The sequence below is a fragment of the Rhinatrema bivittatum genome, chromosome 1 (genome assembly GCF_901001135.1).
Source record: "Rhinatrema bivittatum chromosome 1, aRhiBiv1.1, whole genome shotgun sequence".
Classification (NCBI taxonomy): Eukaryota; Metazoa; Chordata; class Amphibia; order Gymnophiona; family Rhinatrematidae; genus Rhinatrema; species Rhinatrema bivittatum.
In genome coordinates, this window is record NC_042615.1 from 379,111,783 (window position 1) to 379,129,965 (window position 18,183).

Consider the following 18,183-nt stretch of genomic DNA (forward strand, 5'->3'; position numbering starts at 1 on the left):
TCACTGTTACCATCAGAAAAGATGCCCCAGACAACTGGTCCGAAAAGAAAGACCTTTATTGCATACAAGACACAGCTGAGAACAATGGCTCAGAAATCTGCGTGCCCCTCCCCTTCAGGAGCTGGCTTTTATACATTCCACATTTCTTATCTTTTACACATGCGTTCTACGCATTGCTGAGCAAGCATATCCCGGCTGAGGGGCTACTGACCCCCCTCCCTAGACACCCTGGAACTTTCGTGAAACTTCTCCCATGTTCTGCAGGAGAGGCTGCCGGGACTTGCAGTTCTGGAAAGGAATTCACGAGTCTGTAGTAATACTGTCCTGCATAATACATTCATTGTTCTAATCTAGCAGACTTGACAGGCAGTGAAAGTTTATCAGAGAATAAGAACAGCGAAGCCAAAAATGAAAACGTGCTGACAGAGAGTTTCTCAATGTCCTAACTACAGCTGTATTGCAGACTGTAAGTAAACCCGTCATGAAGCAGGGAATTCTGGTACATGAAGTCCTGTTTGGCAGGAGTTTCAGATTGTCCTCTGTCAGGGTGAAGCCTTCAGCCCACTACATTCCCCCCTTTGATACTTTTCATAGAGATTGATAAGTATCACACCATCACAAAGCAGCTGTGGAGCTGAAAGAAACAGAAACAAGAAAAATTAGCAATTTGAGTTCTCAGAGGGCCCTAATTTCCCAAACAGTCCGATGGTTTCTTCACGGGTTTGAGACGGATGGGCCCTATTGGTTCCACTCCCCCTTTGTAGCCCGACTTGTCATGTATGGGAAGATGGCCCAGGATAAAACATGAGGATGGTTAAACAGGTTCTATAGGCTCAGAGGAATACATGTACAGTGACAGGAGCTGCGTGGCTTTTTTGCGTTCAGCAATGTCCTCCATCATCCGACGAAGGCGGTTGAGGAAGAAAGGAATAATGCAGGGTCCTAAAAGACAAAACAGAATTAAACTGGCTAGGATAACAAACAAGCTCTTAAATCTACCGATCATGGAAAACCAACCACGGAATCTGTTGGCCCAGTCCCAAGCACTATTCTACTACTGGACAAGGACAGGAGCCATCTTGACCATGCGATCAGTGATGTCTTGGATAACCTTGCTTTGGTCATCTACCTGTAAACAACAATTGGAGAGGCTAAATGTTCCGCAAACCCTCCTTCCTGGGCCAGAGGGTAATCTAAAACCAGTCTATTCTGGTACACTGCAGTCATAATCTTGGTATTTTGTTTTGCCCAGAGTTTAAGAGTGAAAGCAGTATCGTTGGTGATGAGCTCCAGGACTGCCTGAAGCCTGATGATTCGATGCAATTAATGCTGCTTGGAAGGGTTCCCTTTTTTACTGCTTCATCTGCTCTCTGATTTCCTTGAGCAATAGGATTTGATTTCCTGGTGTGTGCTTTGCAATGCATTACAGCCACTTTGCGAGGTAGCCAAACTGCGTCTAGTAATTCACGTACTTCTGATGCATTGTTCAATTGTTTTCCCTCTGCAGTCAAGAAACCTCGTTCCTTATATAATGCTCCATGCACTTGAATTGTAAGGAAGGCATATTTAGAGTCTGTATAGATATTTACAGTTTTTCCTTCTGCCAACTGCAGAGCTCGAGTAAGGGCAATTAGTTCAGCTTTTTGTGCAGACGTGGTTCCTGGGGGAAGAGGTTGAGCCTCATTGATTTCATCTTCGGATACTACAGCATATCCAGCAGAACGTATCCCATGAATGATTTGGCTGCTCCCATCAGTGAATAAAGTCCAAGCTCCTTGCCAGGGTTGATCCCTCAGGTCTGGCCTACTGGAATGTATTGTAGTCATGACTTCTTCACAGTCATGGGCAACTGGTTCAGGTGCCGGCATAAGAGTGGCCGGGTTCAAGTTTTTGCTGTCTAATATTTGAATTTCAGGTGTTTCACACAGTAAGCCTTGATACTTGACGAGACGTGAATTAGTCATCCATTTTGGTCCATGAGTCTCGAGCAGTCCCCGTACAGTATGGGGAGTTGTTATCTGTAAAGTCTGACCAAATGTTAATTTAACAGCTTCAGGTATCAATAAGCATGCGGCAGCAATGCTTCGAAGGCAACCAGGCCATCCTTTAGCAACATTGTCCATTCCTTTTGACAAATATGCAACAGGTCATTCCCACGATCCAAAAGTTTGAGTCAATACCCCAATGGCTATGCCTTTCTTCTCATCTATAAACAGATGAAATGGTTTTGCTATATCAGGTAACCCTAGAGCAGGGGGTGAGATCAAGGCTTCTTTCAGTTGATGTAAATTCATTAGTTCTTGTTTTTCCCACTTGAAGGGCTGGGATTCTGCTTCCTTGCCTCTTAGTTTATCATATAGTGGTTGAGCAATAAGAGCATAGTTAGCAATCCAGTCTCCTGCAACTCCGAGGAAAGCACGAAGTTCTTTCTTACAAGTGGGTACAGGTTGATCTCTTATAGAACTTGCACAAGAGATTCCAAGACGACGAGTGCCTTCTCTGATACGGAAGCCCAAATATTCTACTTCCACTCCACAAATCTGCGCTTTCTTTTTGCTCGCACGATACCCCTTCGAGTACAAAGTCTTCAACAAGTGTAGGGTTGATACCGCACATTCATGGTATGCTTCCCTAAATATCAAGAGATCATCCACATATTGCACAATGGGCCCATGTATGACCTGGTACATCTTCAGGTCCTTGGCCAATTGTTCTCCAAACAAAGTGGGTGAGTTTTTAAATCTTTGGGGTAGGCGAATCCAAGTATACTGCTGCTTTTCTCCAGTTTGGGCATTTTCCCATGTGAAGGCAAAAATTTTCTGACATTCCTCTGCTATTGGAACGGAGAAGAAAGCATCCTTGTGATCGATGACACTGTACCACTTGGAGCTGGAAGAAACTTGAGCCAGGATTGAGTACGGATTTGGCACGAATGCCACTAATCTGCCACTTGATTGTTCATTTTCCTCAAGTCCTGCACAGTTCTTGCTGGAATTTGGGCCATGATGGAATACGAGTTGGGACCAGGGCCACCAGGTCCATGATCTGGCTATTGACCTTCCGCAGGTCCTGAACTGGTCTGTATTCTGTGGAATCTGGTTTCTTTTCTGGCAACAGAGGCGTGTTCCACTCAGATTGCTTCCAGGACTCCCTGTTTCAGGAGTGTTTCTGATTCAGATCTGATTACTGCATCTGGCGGCATATGGCATGGGGTATTGGGGTTGGTTAACTATTTGGACGCCGTGCTTTAGATCGATCCAGACCGGGGGCATTCACGGCTAATCCTCCAGGACAAATCCCGTCTCTGTCGATGATGGGGAGTGTCCTCTGGGTATTGACTGGTTGAGGAAATATCAGAGGGGCATGTAATCTCCATTCCTCCCTGAGGGGGCAGATGAGTATCACTGGATGGTCCGAAGGAGGCTTTAACTTCCCCTGTTGGTTGAAATCTCAGTGTGGTCTGTAGTTTAAACAGCAGGTCCCGTCCGATACTACTATTAAGTTCCTGTTTGCAGGGAGACGGGCCCTTTTCTTCTCTTCCTGATCCCTGTTCCCATACACCTCAAAATACAATGAAAAGATCACAGTCCATCTGGAAATTGAATAGGTGACCTGCGCCTGGAGGCAAATCAGTTCTGACGATGCTGAGAAGCTGCAGAACATTGCTTCCTACATACTTGTATGTAGAATTTCAATAAAGTCGCAGGAAAGGATCCAGGGGCGCTTTGAGCCCTGACTGCTGTAACCAGCCCCCACCAGTGGTAAAAGAACATAATTGCAGTATATATATATGTGTGAGGGGACCACTACTTTGTCATTTGGGCCGAATCATATTTGATCTTGTTCCTGATCTTGCATAGTGGGCCCCTCCTCTTGCCCACAACTTCCAATAATCCTTATCTTGCGCCTGCCACTGAATCAAAATTTTTAATATTAAGTCTTTGTTTTCTCTATGTTTTTACAAACGGCATCCTGTAATTCCCACAGTCAGAACTGCATGCTTGGCTGTCTTATCTTGCCAGTTCCTTGCTAGGCCCTGCATATTTAACTACTGCTAGCCAGAGAAGCAACAAGAAAAGTTTTAACAAAGGACCCATTCTTAATCATTTCTCCTCTCATTTTCCCAGATACAGCTTCCAAATTCACTGCGTCAGCAAAAGAGAGTTCATACTTTATCATGCATTCCAATGTAACTGCCTGAGTGCATTATTATCATTATTATTGTTTTTTTTTTATATATATATACCGATCTTCTTATATAGAGAACAATTAAACTTGCTTGAATAGCATTACATATAATGCAGAACTTTTAAACAGATAATATATAGGAAACAAGTAAGAACAATAATTAACATGGTATTAGAGAATATTCCTATTGTACAGGTGCCTTGAAATAGGCTGATGAAAAAAACAATAAATAATTGACTAACCTGTGGATGTATAGGCAAGGGAGCAAGGGAAGGATAAGCATAGGGAGGACACTGGGATTGAAGAAGGAGAGGGACAACCAGGGGGTCTAGAAAGGTGGAGGGTTTAATAGGGAGGGTAATAGAACTAAGCAGAACATATTTGCAGATCATCTTGTGAGTAATCAAGGAAATGCAAAACGCAATATAATTGACACATTCGAAGTTTACCTTTTAATACAATGAATGCAGGAAACACATCTCTACTTTAATAACAAACTAAAATATCTTAACTCTCTGGAATAAGTAATGAAGGATCTTGTGCGGCATCTGTAAACCAAAAATCTCTTCCTATTAGGGTTTAAAACAATTAAAAACAATTTAAAAAATCCCTGGTACATGTGCTTGCAATTCACAGATAGCAGCTACATACATCACAATCCTTAATTAATAATTTGAAAACCCAAACAAACTTACCAGAGAAATGTTTTAGGGGTTAAATTGTCCCACTGAGAAGCAGACTCTTCATTCTTCAGACCCATAAATCAATTACCCTGCCAAACTAGTTAACTCTTCAACTCCCAATGCTCTTTGTGCATAACAATTGTAATGCATTATACTACAGCAGAAACCGGACATAAATAAAAAAAAACAGATTGCAAGCTACACGTTCAGCCTCGCAGGCTTTTAAACCATAGGCTAACTGGCACTGTTGTTTAATTTTCCTTGTATCAGTACACATTTATTAACATATATACAGATAAATAATTCACAATCCCTTTTAATAAGTTTTCCTTAAGTAAAAATAGTCTGCAATGGGCATCACCAGAGTAGATCAAAAGAAATAATGCATTTGACCACAAAAAGAAATTTCTCTAACCGATCTACCACAGCAGAAATTCTGTTTAACTGCCATAATTTTTCTAAAGGTACCTTCAGCTGAAAATGCAGTGATTCTTTGTCTGATTCCCGCTCCTTGCGGACACATCTGCCCAGTTGCCCCCCTATTTCAGGCGGCTCTCTGAACCCGGCAGAGATTCTGTGTCTGATTACAGACAGACACTCTCCTTCACACAACAAGAAACCAATACCTCCCAAGCCGCTGTGCGGTTTCAGAACCTAGAATCTTCTGATTCCTACCCGGCCACTTGGCAGGGCTTGATCAGGGCCCCCTTCAATCCATTACGGGATCGGACTAGATTCCCAATACTCGCCTGCAGGGTTCCAAGTCCCGGGTCGTCAAGAAAGTCGTCTTCCCGGACCACCGATCCCAAAGGTCTCAGAGGATCTCTGTGGAATGACCCCCTCAGAAACCTGATCACTGAACTCAGCGGTGGCCACTCACCAGGCAAGTCTGGGGGATCACTCCACCACAAAATCTCCCGGACCGATTGGGGGGCCAAATGTGGCGACCCCAGGGCCCCTGTCCCATCTGGGGTGCCAAATGTTACCGTCAGAAAAGAGGCCCCAGACAACTGGTCCGAAAAGAAAGACCTTTATTGCATGCAAGACACAGCTGAGAACAATGGCTCAGAAATCTGCGTGCCCCTCCCCTTCAGGAGCTGGCTTTTATACATTCCACATTTCTTATCTTTTCCACATGCGTTCTACGCATTGCTGAGCAAGCATATCCCGACTGAGGGGCTACTGACCCCCCTCCCTAGACACCCTGGAACTTTCGTGAAACTTCTCCCATGTTCTGCAGGAGAGGCTGCCGGGACTTGCAGTTCTGGAAAGGAATTCATGAGTCTGTAGTAATACTGTCCTGCACATAATACATTCATTGTTCTAATCTAGCAGACTTGACAGGCAGTGAAAGCTTATCAGAGAATAAGAACAGCGAAGCCAAAAATGAAAACGTGCTGACAGAGAGTTTCTCAATGTCCTAACTACAGCTGTATTGCAGACTGTAAGTAAACCCGTCATGAAGCAGGGAATTCTGGTACATGAAGTCTTGTTTGGCAGGAGTTTCAGATTGTCCCTTGTCAGGGTGAAGCCTTCAGCCCACTACATCACCACAGCTCTTGTAACCTTAAGTATCGGCAATCTCCATGTCGAGCACATCACATTCCATGTTACCGACATAGCTATCCACCTCATAGCACTGGAGCTATGGAGCTATGGAGCTTCATGGAGCTTCATGGAGGCCCAGTCAGTTGGACTGGGCCTCCATGAAGCTCTTCAAGTGGGGGCCCAATTGTCACAACTCATGCTTGAAGAAAATGGAGGTTTCTCACTGCCATTCTGTGGCTCTCACCTCATCAGGCATTCCTCCGCAATACATTGAATTCTCTGATGTCTTCTCTAAGAAAAAGAATGAAGGTCTACCCCCTCACAGAGCATATGATTCAGAAATCAAGCTGCTACTATTTTCCAAACCACCCTGAGGCAGGGTATACCCATTGTCACTCCCAGAGATGAAGGCAATGTCCAAGTATATCAGAGAGAACCTTGAGAGGGGATTTATCCGCTGCTCCACTTCTTCAGCCAGTGCTGACTTTTTCTTCCTTTCAGAGAAGGACGAGTCCCTCCGCCCCTGCATCGATTGTCAGGGTTTAAATTTGATCACCAAAAAGAACTGCTACTCACGTCCTTTGATTTAAGAGCTATACAACTGCCTCCAAGGGCAAAGATGTTTTCCATGCTAGACCTCAGAGGGACCTAAAATTGAATCCTAATTCGAGCTGATGATGAATGAATGATGGCAGTCAACATGTGATATGGGCATTACGAGCACTTAGAAATAACCTTTGGGTTGTGTAACACTCCAGCAGTGTTCTAAAAGATAATGAACAAAATCTTCAGGGATCTCTTTTATGATTATGTTGTGGTGTACCTCGATGACATACTCATCTTTTCCAAGGATCTCACTTTTCACCACCAGGATGTTCGCCAGGTACTTCAGCAACTCCATCACAACCAGTTATATATCTTTATTCAAGAGTTAACAGATACAAAACCATCAAATAAAGAAGGAAACTGTTATGCCCTTTCAGTCGCAGACGCCTGTGACCACTGATGCTCATCTCTTTTTTTGCTGCATTATCACCTATGGGGAGAATGGCGGCCTCTGCCAGCTACAGCCAACCTTCCTGTTGTTCCTGGGACAGTGTGGACACTGCCTACCACCATCTTGCCTTTGGGATCACATAGGCACACGTGCGCGCGCACAGGTCAGTCTTAAACACGTCATGGCGGGAACCTCGGGGGCATCCCCTGCGGATGTTCACCCTGCTGTACTTAAGCTGACTGGCCCTGCCTACTGACGAGTTAGCAAGGAGTTCCCTCGTTGCTGAATCCGCTTCATCCTTCGGACTTCCTGTTCCTGTCGCTGCTCTTTGGCATGAGATGCTCTGGGTACCCGATCCTCAGGGGCCCTTCCTCATCTCCGGCTATCTACTTCTCGGAGGGCCTTCTGCCTTGGACTACTGTCTGTTCCTGTTCCCCAGGACCTCTGCTGGAACTACTTCTCTGTGAGTACCTCGATTCCATGGACTACTTCTACTACCAACCTCTAAGTGAGGAACTGCTCCGGTGTACCCTGTGCTGCAGGCCACTACCACATCATCACTACAGGAACCTCGTTGTTGCCCCGTACCTCAGGTCACTACCATACCATCCTGAAATGAGGGATCCCCCAGTGTATCCTGCACTTCCAGCCACTACCACATCACCACTACAGAGAGATTTCATCGGCATACTCTGCTTTGTGGGCCACTACCGGATCTCTACATCTGAGGTATTCCCCTAGGTATACCTATCTGCTCTGATCTACTCACTTTCTCCTGCACTCCCCACTTTGTGGGCTGTGCCTTTCTAACTCTATAATAACGACTGTTCCATAGCTGTGTCTGACGACTCCTGAGACTATGCCTACTGACGGTGAGACTCACGGGGCTCCTCCCTGTGGGTGGTAGCACCTCTCACCACGGCTCAAGGGCCCACACACCTTCAAGTCATAACAGGTTACTAACTCCATGGACCTGGCACAGGTCTCAATGATTAAGGCCATCCCTGGCCTGGCCCAGTGAATCTCAAAGCAACAAAAGTTATTAGAGACTCTGGCTAATGCCATCAATCAGGTAAACTCTCAGCTGGACTCTGCCTCGACACCTGTCAAGCCAAGTTATGCTTCCCAGATGTTGCCATGCCGGCCTCCAGTGCCCTTGCCAGCACCCCTTCGCTTCACAGGTGACCCCTTGATATGTAGGGGCTTTTTGAACCAGTGCAGCATGCACTTTTCTTTGCAACCTGCATATTTTCCAGACATAGTGTCCAAAACTACGTACATCCTAGACCTACTGGATGGGAAAGCTTTAGCCTGGGCGTCAGCCCTTTGGGAGCGAATGGACCCAATTCTCAATGACTTAACAGGCTTCCTCGCCCTATTTCGCACTGTATTTGACAACCCCGGTCAAAGATCATCGCTGGATCCACACATCTGCATCTACAACAAGGTTCCAGATCACTGGCTGAATATGTCATTGAATTCAGAACTTTATCCTCAGAATTACACTGGGACATGGGCTGCCTACATGCCATATTCCTAGAAGGATTAAGTTCATGTATTAAAGATGAACTAGCAGCACGTGAACTTCCCGAACCCTTGGATTACCTTATCGACCTAGCCGGTCATAACTGACCGACATCTACGTGAGCGGTCACACGAGGCTAGGGGATCCAAGAGGATGTCGTCAGGGGTTTCTCGCACCCGGCTAACCACAACCATCCAGACTGCTCCTGCACCCAGTATCGAAGAAGAAGAACCTACGCAAATGGGTCAAAGCCATCTAGCTGCTAAAGAAAGATATCGGCAAAGATCGGGTCTTTGCATGAACTGTGGGCAGCCAGGCCATGTGGTACCCTCCTGTCCACTCTGTCCGGGAAACTCCCAGGCCTAGGATCTGCTGGAGGATGCCTCCTAGGACTGACCATACCAGCTCCTCTGCTAACACTCCCTGTTTCAATTAACTCGGATGCCTTGGAATTCCACACTCTAGCTCTGGTGGACTCCGAGGCTGGTGGGAACTTTATACTCAGACAACTCGTGGAGCACCTACGAATCCCCACTGTCCGGACACTTACACCTTTGCTTTTGTCATCAATTCACGGTGAGCCATTACCAGGTGAAATTACCTACTCTACCACACCTATCCAACTTCGCACCGAGTCACTGTATACAGATTATATTTCCTTCTTGGTTTTAGATAAGGCTATACATCCTGTGGTACTTGGTATGCCATGGTTACAAATGCACACATCTCAATTCGACTGGAGCACTTTACAACTGTCCCAATGGGGCAAGTTTTGCCATAAGAAGTGTTTAGAGTTCGTGACTCCTATGCCTTGTTTGACCACCACCACATCTCTTCCAGGCCTTCCCCTGCAGTGCTCCTCTTTTCAGGACGTATTCTCCAAGAAAACTGCAGACACTCTACTGCCTCACAGCTCATTTGAATGTGCCATAAACTTGCTACCCAACACTGAACCTCCCAGAGGAAGGGTGTACCCACTTTCTCTGATGGAAACCAAGGCCATGACCGAATATATTCAAAAGAATTTGGCAAAAGGCTTCATCCGGCCTTCAAAGTCTCCGGCCGGAGCCGGGTTCTTTTTTGTGGGAAAGAAGGACAGTTCCCTTTGGCCATGTATAGATTACCATGCTTTAAATGAGATTACCCTGAAGGATTGCCATCCATTGCCATTAATCTCTGAACTTTTTGATAGGCTCCAAGGGGCCAAAATATTCACTGAATTGGACCTCAGGGGTGCATATAACTTGGTCAGGATACACCGGGGTAAAGAATAGAAAACAGAATTTAATACTCGTGACGGCCATTTTGAATATTTAGTAATACCGTTTGGCTTCTGCAACACCCTGGCCGTATTTCAAAATATGATGAACGAAATCTTCAGGGCCATGCTTTACAGCTGCGTAATGATATACCTGGAAGACATTTTGGTTTTCTTGCAAGACCTTCAGAGTCATCATTCAGACGTCACCAACGTCTTACAAAGACTGAGGGATAACCAGTTATATGCCAAACTGGAAAAATGCTCCTTTCACCAGGAGTCTGTGTTGTGTCCGTCGGCTTTGACCCTTATGCCTCACCTTTTTCTCTGCTCTCCCCACTAGCCTTGGGAAGATGGCTACTGACACATCTGCAAGCCGCATTCTCCGGCGTCCCCGGAACGGCTATGGCAAAGCTTCACACCATGTTTCTCCTAAGGGCCTCCAAGTGTGCACGCACGCACGCCACCCACATCTTTATCCACGTCATGGTGGAAACCTCAGGGGCATCCCCCTCAAGTGATGTCATGCCATCCGGGTATTTAGCCTTCACTTGTTTGCTAGCTCATTGAGTTAGCAAGGATTGGACTCGTCCAGTCTAAGCACTACCTTTGCCCTCACTATGTGACATTTGAGGGCAAAGGCTAGTGCCGGCACCATTTTGAATACTGGCAATATGGCCCGAGTGCAGGAGGTCACTACCGGACCCCCACTGGACTTTTGGCAAGTCTTGTGGGGGTTAGGAGGCCCCCCCAAGCTGGCCAAAAGTCCCTGGGGGTCCAGCGGGGGTCCGGGAGCGATCTCCTGCACGCGTGCCGTTGGGTGCCAGGAACCAAAATGGCGCCAATAGCCTTACCCTTACTATGTCACAGGGGCTACCGGTGCCATTGGTCAGCCCCTGTCACATGGTAGGAGCACAAGATGGTGCTGGCCATCCAGTGCTCCTACTATGTGACAGGATCCGGCCAATGGCATGGATACCCTGTCACAAGGTAAGGGCAAAGGACGGCCCGGTAGCCGGAGGATGGCCCGGAGCGGGAGATCGCTCCCGGGACCTCCACTGGACCACCAGGTACCTGTAAAAAGGTTTTGGAGGGGTCGAGAGGGTGGGGGAAGCTAAGGGGTTACTTTTAAAGAGTCGGGGTGGGCAGCCGATAAACAAAACGTGATCGGGCCCGATGGGAAAAACCCCACATGTGAATCTGAACCGGAATCCGAACCAATTCCGGTTACAATTCACATCTCTAGTATTCTCTAACCTGGGTACCCGCTCCTTGGGGGCCCTTTGCTTTCTTTCAGGTACCTTACTGGGATCAGGTACTCGCTCCTCGAGGGCCTGTTCTCCCTGCCTCGGTGCCTGTAACCATCGACTTCTGCCTGGTAGAATCGTCAACCTTACAGCTACCATCTAGTGAGTTATCTAATTCTTAGTCTGTCTCATCTACAGCTCTGCCATGCTGGGAAACCCACAGCTGGATCTCCCTATACCATCTTGGTAAGACGGGTTGCCTCTGCCGAGGGTCCCTAGACTACTACCTCTGGATCATCTCACTACTGCCACTTCTGGTGGTATACATCAGCTATACAATAAAAGACAAAACTCTGTGTTTGTGCGTCCTGAGTCTAGCCCAGTACTGTGGTTCCCCACGGGGCTCATCCCCGTGGGTGTGGTCATCTTCCACAGTACCCAAGAATCCACTCAAACACATCAAAACCATAATAGTCTGTGCCCTTTCTGGGCTATGTGATCTCTAGCCAGGGATTTCAGATGGACCCTCATAAAACCAAGAGTTTTCGGGATTGGCCACAACCCACTGGTCTTAAAGCACTGAGAAGATTCTTGGGGTTCACTAACTACTACAGGTCATTCACCCATCATTATTGAACCCTGACTGCTCCAGCTATGACTCGAAAGGGAGCCAATCCCTCTCAGTGGTCTCCTGAAGCTGTGACTGCCTTTCAAGAACTCAAGGAGGCATTCCTTCAAGAAACATGCTTATTGCGCCTGGATCCTCGATGACCCATCATCGCTGAGGAGGATGCCTCTGATGTCATTGTTGATGCAGTTCTCAGCCAACACTCAGCCAATTACACCTTGCACCCATGCTCGTTTCTTTCCCGATTCTCCTGCTGACAGAAATTATGGAATTGGGGACAAGGAATTGCAGGTGATTAAATTAGCCTTTGAGGAATGGCATCCATGGCTCGAGGGAACACAACACCAAATCACACTTTACACAGACCACAAAAACCTTGAGTACTTACATCATGCTCAATGCCTGAATCACAGCCAGGCCCATTGGTCTTTATTTTTTACTTGTTCAATTTCTTTTTGCGATACCAGCCAGCTGATAAAAATACCCGAGCCGATGCACTCTCCCATTCATTCACCATGGAAGACATTCCTGATACTCCATGACACATCATCGACCCTACAAGGTGCTCCTCTCCGCAACCCACACGGTTCCAGCTGGGAAGATAGTGGTCCCTCAACCACTCAGAAGGAAGATTCTCAGATGGGCATATGACTCTCTGCTCGCAGGCCATCCCGGACAAGCTAGAACACTTTCTTCTCTACAAAGGTTCTATTGGTCGCCAACCATGAAGAAGGACGTATGTAGACTTGTGCCCTACCTGCACTCATCAAAAGCCACCGGTAGGTTGCCCTTCAGACTTCTTCAACCACTTCTGGCATCTAGTGAGCCATGGATACATATAGCCACGGATTTAATTGTCAATTTACCTCTATCCAGGGGCAACAACACCATCTGGGTTACAGTAGACCGTTTTTCAAAGATGGCTCATTTTATGGCACTACCTGGTCTACCTTTGGCTCCAGAATTGGTGAAACTATTATCTACCATGTTTTTGTCTCTATGGTCTCTCAAAACACATCCTCTCTGATCGAGGGGTGCAATTAACAGTGAAATTCTGGAGATCATTATGCAAAAAATTTGACATATCCCTGGACCTCACATAAGCCTTCCATCAGCAGGCCAATGGACAGATGGAGAGGATGAATTGTACGTTAAAACAGTTTGTCCGAGCATATGTAAACTCCAGGCAGAGTGATTGGTCCGATCTACTCCCATGGGCAGAGTTTTCTTTAAACTCTCACCAGTCTGCTTCTACTGGATCCTCAGCTTTCCAAATCATCTATGGCCGCCAACCTCTGCCTCCTCTTCCAGTGCCTCTGTCTGTGTCATCTCCCACTGCACATATCTCGGCGCAAGAACTACACCAACTCTGGGAGCACACCAAACAACTTCTCCAGCAAGCTGGCCAAAAGGCAAAAAAATTCTACGATGACCATCACTGAGCTGCCCCTCAGTTACACCCCAGAGATAAAGTGTGACTCAGTACCCGCTTCATCCAGCTAAAAGTGCCTTCAGCTCGCTTTGCTCCCAGATACATTGGGCCCTTCACTGTACTTCGCCGCCTGGGTCCAGATACCTACAGCCTTCAATTACCTTCACTAAAATTCACAACACCTTCCATTTATCTCTCTTGAAGCCACTCATCTTGTCTGAGTTTTCAAAGAAACCATCTTAACCTCAACCTCTGACAGCTGAAGAGGATATCACCTATCAGATTGAAGACATCTTAGATGTAAGGAAGCGTGGAAGGCATTGGAAGTACCTCATCTCATGGGAAGGATTTGGTCCTGAGGAGAATATTTGGGAGCCCACAACCAACATCCTCAACAAGGAACTGATTAAACAGTTCCACATTTCTCATCCTAGGAAACCAAAACCCCCAGGGAGGGGCCCTAAAAACAGGGGTACTTTTACGTCCGTCGGTCAAAGACAGCTGCAAACATTGATGCTCACCTCTTTTTTTGCTGCATTAACACCTATGGGGAGAATGGTGGCATCCGCCAGCTACAGTCGACCTTCCTCCCTGGAGCTGAAGCTCCAGGGAGGAAGACTCAAAACCAATGTCAGAAAGTATTTCTTCACGGAGAGGGTGGTGGATGCCTGGAATGCCCTTCCGGAGGAAGTGGTGAAGACCAGAACTGTGAAGGACTTCAAAAGGGCGTGGGATAAACACTGTGGATCCATCAAGTCTAGAGGACATGAATGAAGAGGGGGTGGCTCGCAGGAATGACGGCTACTACCTGGAGATAATACCCTTATTCAATATACATACACACGGTTAATGCGACTCCAACATTGCTCTAAGCTTCAATGGTAAGAGGAAATGTGGAAAAAAAAAAAGGATTTGCATTCACAAAAAAGCGGGGTGTAGCTTGCTTGTTACGGTGGTTACTACCCCTAAACCAAATAAGCCGGATACTTTACTTTCAATGCATATCTAGCATAGCTCTCTGCTTCAACGGCAGGGGAGAAAGTCTGAATCTTCACTTCAACACATATCCAGCATAGCTCTCTGCTTCAATGGCAGGGGAGAAAGTCTGTTACTTCACTTTCAATGCATAGCCAGCATAGCTCTCTGCTTCAATGGCAGGGGAGAAAGTCTGTTACTTCACTTTCAATGCATAGCCAGCATAGCTCTCTGCTTCAACGGCAGGGGAGAAAGTCTGTTACTTCACTTTCAAAGCATAGCCAGCATAGCTCTCTGCTTCAACTTCAGGGGCAATGTAGAAAAGAGGATCTAAATATAGACAACAACTAACAAGGACTGAATTACATAGTCGAGTAAACAAAAGCATGGGTGTAGCTTACTTATTGAGGCGGTTACTACCCCTAACTAAGCTACATATTCAATTAGATGCAGTTCCAACACTGCTCTCTACATTAATGGTGGGGTGGAAGGGAAATAGAACTAAAAGGTATTAAGAGCCAAGCGTAACAAGTAAGAGGGAAAAAAAAAAGTGCATAGCTTGCTGGGCAGTCTGGATGGGCCGTTTGGTCTTCTTCTGCCGTCATTTCTATGTTTCTATGTTTCCTGGTGTTCCTGGGACAGCGTGGACACTGGCGACTGCCATCTTGCCTTCAGGATCACATAGGCGTATGCGCACAGGTCAGTCTTAAACATGTCATGGCAGGAACCTCGGGGGCATCCCCTCCGGATGACGTGTTCACCCTGCTGTACTTAAGCTGACTGGCCCTGCCTACTGACGAGTTAGCAAGGAGTTCCCTCATTGCTGAATCCGCTTCATCCTTCAGACTTCCTGTTCCTGTCACTGCTCTTTGGCGTGAGATACTCTGGGTATCCACTCCTCGGGGGCCCTTCCTCGTCTCTGGCTATCCGCTCCTCGGAGGGCCTTCTGCCTTGGACTGCTGTCTGTTCCTGTTCCCCAGGACTTCTGCTGGAACTACCACCCTGTGAGTACCTCGACTCCACGGACTACTTCTACTACCAACTTCTAAGTGAGGAACAGCTCCAGTGTACCCCTCCACTGCAGGCCACTACTGCATCACCACTACAGAGAGACTTCATCGGCGTACCCCGCTTTGTGGGCCACAACCTGATCTCCACATCTGAGGTATTCCCCCTGGGTATACTCCTCTGCTCTGATCTACTCACTTTATCCTGCACTCCCTGCTCCACGGGCTGTGCCTTTCTACCTCCATAATAAAGAATCTGTTCCACAGCTGTGTCTGACATCTCCTGTGACCACGTCTACCGATGGTGAGACTCACCACGGCCCAAGGGCCCACACACCTTCAAGACATAACAGAAACAAGAAATAATAACAGCACCAAGAGACAGGATTTTTTTTTACTCATGTACATTCACTGCTATTCATCATCCTGCACAGCACATGGTGAAACCTGGAATAGAAATGTTATTAAAATGTTCTACCTTTCTAAATAACTATTCAGCATGACCTTTTTTTTCTCATTTGAAATTGAGCAAATCAAATTCTAGGGATGTGCAGATGGAAAAAATTTGTTTCATTTCATATTTTCATTTCATGGGGGCCACAATTTGTTTCATTAGTTTAATTAGGGGAAAAAACAATTTGTTCATTAGTTTCATTCATTTTCATTTGCCATTAAAGTCAATGGGGGAAGTATTTGCAGCCTATTTTTGGCTGCAGAATTGGGGTTTTCTTATTAATTGTGATGAAACTTCAGGGGAGCAATCATCAGAATGAGAAAATAGCTCCAAGGTACTTAGACTGTGGCAAAGTGGCACCAAAGTGCATGAATAGCCTAAGGCACTATAAAGGGGCAAAGGGGTACCAGGAGTGGCAAGAGTGCTTTAACAGAGTTGCAAAGCAGCAGCGAGAGTTTAAAAAACACACCACAGCTTCAAAAGAGAGCACCAATAACAGTTGCATGAATCCTCAAAGGCAGCACGACAGGAAAAGTGGCAACACAAGTGGCATCAACATCCTACAGCACAATGAAGGAGGAACATAGCAAGTACCAATATATGTGAGTGTGGAAAACTACACACACACACACACAGTACAGTACCTTGCTGTACACTACAACTGAGACTGCTGTATGTGCACAAAAAAAGTTTAAACTCCAGAGGCCTACTGGGGATTTGGATTAAAAGAACACTGCTGTACCAATATATGTGAGAGTGGAAAACTACACACACACACACACACACACACACATAGTGCAGTACCTTGCTGTACACTACAACTGAGACTGCTCTGAGTGCACAATAAAATGAAACTCCAGAGAAAAGACTGGAAGCCTGAGCAAACACAATTCCTAGTGATGCTGCTTGTTGTTTGAAAATATCAACTCCCAGACAGCCACTGCAACTCTCACACTATCTCCCAACCACACCACCCATACCCTGCTGCAACCTACCCCAGGAGGGTAAGATCAGCAGAAAAATGCCACTGCTGCAGTTTGTCTCAGTGGGAGAGACAGAGAGACAGTCTGAGTTCAATAAAAAAAAAGTGCAGTAAAAAAAAGCCTGGCTGACACAGCAGTAAAAATGAACAAATATATTTTTCAATGGAAAATTCTATCAAAGTAGCAAGCAATAGCAATTGAATACAGATTTGAGACACTTAGAAACTAGTTCTGAGTAAAGGTGCCTCCCCAGACAAAAGCCAAGAAGAAAGTGCATGGCACGCCGTGTGCTTAAAGTAGAAATAGTACAGCAGGAACATCATCACAGAGCACTGAGAGCAGCGATTGGCTGAATTAGAAAAATGCTTTGCTCTGATATGTTGACATTCTGGTCTCCTTGCCAATCTGTCTGACCTACTCTATGACAGGGCAGTGAGGTCAATTATGACTCACATGAAAGGGCTGGTTGCTGCTATGGATACTCCCACATGGTCTTCTCCTATTTCAAATAGCTGCTAAGAAAGCAGAAAGCACTGCCAACCAAAAGAATGAAACTAATATGGTATGTTTTATTCGTGGGGGATTGCCATGCATTTCGCAAACCCACAAATCAAACAAACAGGAACTTATTTGTTGCGGATTGCACATTCATTGAAAACAAATGCTCATCCCTATCAAATTAAAAATGAATGAGTAAATTGAGCCCTCTGGAATTAAGTTAATAAGAATTCCTCTATCAATATCTTGTTTTTTCCCCATATCTTACCTTTTTCTATTAGTTTGATTCTGTTGAGAAAAAAAATAAGGTGGTTTACAAACCAACATTTACAATCAGCAGTCAGTGATTTGAACTGGAATTGATTCTGAAGTTATTTTTCTTCTTAAGAAACAGCAATAAATAGCATGTCAAGAACTTACTACTGTCACAGATTTACTGATATTACATAAAAGAAATTGAGTTTATAGATTATCTATTTGATTTAGTTGGAGCCAGGAAGTCTGGAAGGTTAAGACTCTATAAACATAGATTGCACTAGACTAAGAGTTTCTGTTTTTCAAAAATAATATTATAGTTAGCTTCAGCATTTTACATTTATGTATTTATTTATTAAGAAGTATTTATTTAAATTTATACCAAATAAAAACCAGTAAATAAATCTTGTGTATAATAGTATAGATTCAAAAACCTCAAACTTTTAAATCATAGCAATATTGCAACATAGCTATGGCCATTAAGAAATAATAAATATTACTCCAG